The following is a 6,000-nucleotide window of genomic DNA, read 5'->3' as shown; positions in this document are numbered from 1 at the left end:
AGGTGAAATATATGCTCCTAGTTCAAAGTGAACTTCTCATGGAGTTATTAGACAGTACAGTGTTGATTCTTCCATGAATCCAGTACAAGCCAGACCCCCAACACCTGGGCCTCAGTGTTGGGTCACCTGCATTTTTACCAGAGTATCGCACAGGCCCTTCCCATCATCATTTTTCCCTCCATCCTCTTTAGAAGGGACTTGAACAGTATACTGTTAGCATTATCAGGGTTTTTGATGTTTGTTCATGATTTTCTTTACCTCCCTGTATCCGTTTCTGATTGCTGCTGTAACCACCATGAACTTGGTACCTTGAAACATCACAAGTTTATTATCTGTCACTGGGCTGAAATCAAGATGTCAGCAGGACCGCATTCCTTCTGGAGGCTCTAGAAGAGAATCCCTTTCCTTGCCCTTTCTAGATTCCAGGGTCTGCTACATTCCTGGGCTCGTGGCCTCTTTCTCCATCTTCAGAAGCAGCAATGGCCAGTCAGGTCTCTCTCACATCGTGTCACTGATACTGACTCTTCTGCCACTCTCGTCCACATGTAAGGACTGTGTGATGACATTGGGCCCACCTGGATAATCTAGGTTAATCTCCCCATCTCAGGTTCAACTGATTAGCGGCCTTAACTCCCCTTTGCCATGTAACCTAACATATTCACAGGTTCTGGGCATTGGGATGTGGACTTCGGGGAGGGGGGTTGTTATTCTGCCTAGCACTCTGCCCTTTAGTGGACTTGCCTTTTCCTGGTTTATCCTGGATAACCAAGTGTTCACAGTCAACCACCCTGTCCCTCCTTGAGAAGACTCCTTCTTTGGTTTTAAATTTAAATTTTTTAAAGTTTATTAATAAAGCCATCTTGCATTTATCTTTTTTCCCTTCTCTCCTCTTCACCCTGCCCTATCCTTACCGGGACCACTGTCCTCTGGCACTCGCTGATTGTGCCTTAGAAACTTCATGCTGAGATAACTGATGAACGAGCCATCTCATCACAAAGGACACAGTCTCACACAAGCCTCAACATCTGTGACTTAACCGTGGTTTTGAGACTGTCAAGACTGTGGAACTCCTTTTCTTGGCTTCTAGGACACATTATTTATTCCCAATTTTTCCTACTCCTTCTCTCTCCCTTGCCGGGTTTCCCACCCCTGCCCACCTCTGCGATGCTGTTATTACTGGTCCTCTTAGCATTGAAAGTGTCTTTGCATGATCTCAACCACTTTGTTGGTTTAGTTGTCCCCTCTCGATGATGCCCAGATCTCCATTCCCAGTCTTGGTCTCTGTCCTGAGCTCAGGACCTACCCAACTGTAAGCGCCACAAGGACAGGAACTTCGTCAGTTTGGTCATTGTGTTCCTGTGCCTGGCACACAGTAAGCCTAAAGTTCATATTTGTTGAGTCGATTATCGTTTATAACCTCCTAGCGAACTTCATCCAGGTGTGTCGTAGACACCTCAGACTGAGCACATTGCAGAAGCTCAGCGTCTCTCCTCCATAATACCTATCCTGCCTCTTACTTTCCATTTTGTTGAGGGTATTACCATCCTTCCTGTCACTTCCACTGGTACTCTGCTGTTTGCTGGCCTCTTGTCCCTTCCCTTTTTCCTGCCCCTTCCGATCTACAGTCGAACTCAAATGTTTCTGGAATTGACCCCATGTGTCTACCCTTCTGCAAATGCTTTAGAGCCTGAATGCCTTAGTGGAGCCTTCGTGAAGCTTGGTGGCCACCCCCTGCCTTCTCCCACGCCACGCTTGTTCAGGCCTCTGAGCCTCTGCCATGTAGTTCCCTTGATGGGGAATGGATGTCACTCTCTTCTCTACATTGTAGTCTCCCTGTGTGAGTTTCCTATTGCTGCTGTAACAAATTACTACAAACCTAGTGGCTTGAGACAACACATTTGTCAACTTACAGTCCAGAACTTATATCTATCTCTGGAAGTCAGAAGTTCAAAATGGGTTTTACTGGGTCAGTATCAAGGTGTCGGCAGGGCTGTATGCCTTCCAGAGGAATCCATTTCTTGCCTTGTCCAGCTTCTAGATGCTGCCTGCATTTCCTGACTCATGACCGCATCACCCCAGCATCTGCTTTTGTGCTCACATCTCTCTTACTGTAATCATCCTATCTTTCTTTTATAAGGATTGTTGTATTATATTGGACCCACTCGGATAATCCAGGCTACCCTCCCCTTCTCAAGACACTTAACTTAATCACATGTGCAAAGTCCCTTTTGCCATGTAAGGGAACATATCGGCAGGCTCTGGGGATTAGGATGTGAACATGTTTTGGGGGCCATTACTCAGCCTACCACATCCCTGGTTCATCTTTTGAAGGTAGCTCCAAGGGTTGCTGTACATTACTTCATCTTGTATGAAGTCTGTTCCTCTCCACCTGGGCCTCCCCAGCTCCCTTACCCTGGCTCATTGCCTGGCATACAGTAAGTGCCATGTGATAATGAATGAATGAGTAACCCTTTCACCCAAGTACAGTTACTACTTGCAGTTCTCTGAGACTGTGGGCTGACGACAATGTGTGTGCGATTCTGTCAAGTCCCCTGGGCAGAGCATGTTGACAAGGTCTGTTTGCTGACAGTTCACAGTGGCCTGTGCTGCAGTGGATACGTCACAGGTGTCCTTTGGCTTCAACAAAGAACTGCAAGTTTCAAGGTAGGAAATTCTCTCTGACAGTGGTTCTCAATTGGGGGTGATTCTCCCCCCCACCTACCCCGGGGGACATTTGACAATGTCTGGAGACACTTTTGGCTATCACAGCTGGGGTGTTGGTCTACTGGCATCTAGTGGGCAGAGGCCAGGGACACTGCTAAACGTCCTACAATGCACAGGACAGCCACCGCAACAGAGTTATATGGCCCCAAATGTCAGCCATGCCAAGGCTGAGGAAGTCTGCTCTGAGGGCCCCTTGGAGGCTTAGTAACACATGTGGTGAAGCACCATTTCCTTACTGCATCGTGAGCCCATCTGGAGCAGAAGGGTTTCTTCTGTAGCCACAGTCTCCTTGTGTGAATGAACCTAGAAGTCACTGGAAAGCAGGACTCTTTGGTGCTCTGTTGCACCATTTTGTTCTTTGAGTGGAGAGCATCTTAACACAACTGTGGTTACCCTCCTGCACATACCTCAGTCATTAACCTGGGAAGAGGTGAGCACTTCGGGGCACAAAGTTGTTGAACCAGCTTCTCTCAGTGTTTGGCTCTCTAATGTTTTCCCTTTCTAGTGGGATGTGATTTTATGTCAGGTGAGGGGTGATGGGTCCTTCTGCCACTCATATATTATTGGTCCCCAGAATTGAAGTGCTGGAAGGGTCCTTGGCAGTCATGGCCCATGCCATCAGATGATGAGACCAAGGCTAAGAGAGGCAGAGTGACATGGTCCCCTAGTGGCAGAAACCGCAGAACCCAACCACCTTGGAATATGAAAGAACCAGCCCTGCCCAACTTCTGTAGGTGCTCAGTAAATGTCGGGCTCTGGTTTCTTCCAGTGGGGCTCATTTAAAGTGTGCAATTCAATGGGTTTTGGTGTATTACATTATTAATTTTTAAAATTATGGTAAAATATACAAAACAAAATTTGCCATTTTAACCATCTTTAAGTGTACAATTCAGTTATGTTAAGTATATTCACAATGTTCTGCAACCATCACCACTATCCAGTTCCAAAACTTTTTTCTATCACTTCTCCCTAGTAAGTTTCTGACTTGAAGATCAGATCCATGTCCACTGGGATTTGGAGAACACTTGGAAGCCCAAGGATCCTAGCTGAGATTCCAAAGGAATATAGGAAAAGGGAAAATATGGTTTTGTTGTTTTTAAAATGTTCAAAAAATGTTTTTGGTCTATGTTTGCTTTGGGAGGTTACATACCTTTCATCCTGTGGGGAATTTTGAATTTCCTTTTACATCCCGAAGCATTTGTGAGTTATTTGCTTGGGTAACTTCTTGGCAGTTACTGGGATTCACTAAGAGTGTTTGAATCATGGGAGAAAACACTGCCCTGCCGATCTGATTCCTCCAGTTCACACACACAGGGTTGATGGTGGTCCATGTTTCTTCTCTTAAATTCCTTCAGCTGGCAAAGGTACACTGGCAGCCTGGTTGATTACGAGCACTTGGTTTTCAACTTGATCGTTATTTTATGGATAAATATCTTACAGGCAGTTGTATGGTTTTCATTAGGGGACACTTAAATAAAGCAAAATGTAGTTTGTGGATCTTAATGCAGCGGTAAACTATGCTTATATTTAGCCTTGAGAAGAAAAAACACTAATATCAAAAATCCTGTGATATTCATCTTATCTGAACAGTATTCACTTGGCAAGAAAAGCCCAGAAAAGGCCTTTTTTTTTTTTCTGCTTGTTTCCTTCCAGTGTCCAGGGAAGTGGTAGGGCACTGCTGGAGGCTCATCTGTCCCCAGGTGTAGGGGGGAGAGTGGCAGAATGAAGTTTTGTTCAATTCATACTGCTGTTTCTTCCTATCTTGGATTAAAGACGATGAATATTTCAGTGCTCGTTACTTACTCATTTTGCATAACAAATCTAAGTCCTTAAGCACCCAAGTACCACCTGTAGACAGTTTAAATTGCCATTTCCTTAAACTTCAACTTCTTACCAGTCTACAAACACTAGCCCTTGTGTTTTTGCTGGATTTTTCTGGACTGTTCTAGACCTGAAAGACTTGGGGCCATGTTTTAGGTCTGCTGCTCTGGGACTGCACCAGTTTTATCCACACACCATCTCCATCCCCATGTGAAAAGTCTTTAATTAGCTTAGTGTCCTTTCTAATTATTCCAACTAGTTCTTATTTGTGTGCCAGGAGCTGGATGGAAGCGCTTGAACCTTGTTTTGGATGAAGACTGGAAAAGGCTTCCTTGCTTTGCTCTGCCTTCCCTTAGCCAGCTTCTTCCTGGATCTCCGTTTTCTTCCCCAGACTGTTCTGGACGTTGCCCTCTGCTTGAGCATTTTATATGCTAGCTTCTGGATGAAATTCATTTGACACGAATGGCTTCTTAAATGGGCTCTGTCTTTCTCCTAGTTCGATCATTAAAACAAACAAACCAAACAAACAACAATAAAAAACACCTCTTCACAACTTGAACAAAATGAGACAGTTTTTAACCACTTAACCAATGATTTCTCACTGCCCCTTTGTTCTCAATAAACTATCAGATGGAGAACAGAGGTGTCAACACCAGTACATTCTGTCAACGAGCTCCTGTGTGATACCTCAAGCAGGTTGGGCACAGTGTTTGTTAATTGATGGCGATTTTTAGCTTAATTGCTGCTTTTGTTAGAAAACAAATGAGGAAAATACTTGGTTGGGGGGTGCATGGGGGGGACAGGAGTTGGGGGTGTCACCAGTTGAAGAAACTTGAAAGCGGGAAGCAGTTCAAACTGGTCATCTGTTGGGCACAATGACTACAGCTGTTTGCTGGAGAAATTTTTAAATTACTTTTTAAAAGTTAGTCTTTGCAATAGGTTATATATCCACATGATTCAAAATTCAAAAGGCCCAAAAGTGTTTCCACTAAAAAGTCTCCATCCCGTCCCTGTCCTATAGCTATCCAGTGACCCTCCGCACAGGCTGTCAACAATATTTTCTTTCTCAAGTTTCTTTCAGAGAGATTTCATGCATATACCAGCAGACAGGCATTTCCATTATTTTTTCCCCTCCTGTTTACCTCATGATTAATTGATGATGGCTGAAGTTCTATCTAGCAGGTGATTTTTTCCCCGGGGATGTGCATGGGAACTCTGTGCCTGGGTCCTCCCTGTCCGGGTTTGATGGCGGGGCAGGTGTATTTTGGAAGAGTTCTCTAGGAGGCTGCTGCATACTCCTGAGTCTCAATTAATCAGGGTTCTTAACTGAGGGAAACCTTGTCCTGGATCTTAACCGATCTAGGGATCTAGGCCTCGGTTCTTAACTGAATTAGGAGCTGTCTTCACACTTTCCTGTTGTGTGTGTCGTGTCGTGTCGTGTAGTAAGGACTTTCT

Source organism: Cynocephalus volans, chromosome X (assembly GCF_027409185.1).
Source record: "Cynocephalus volans isolate mCynVol1 chromosome X, mCynVol1.pri, whole genome shotgun sequence".
Taxonomy (NCBI): Eukaryota; Metazoa; Chordata; class Mammalia; order Dermoptera; family Cynocephalidae; genus Cynocephalus; species Cynocephalus volans.
This window is presented reverse-complemented; position numbering follows the sequence as displayed.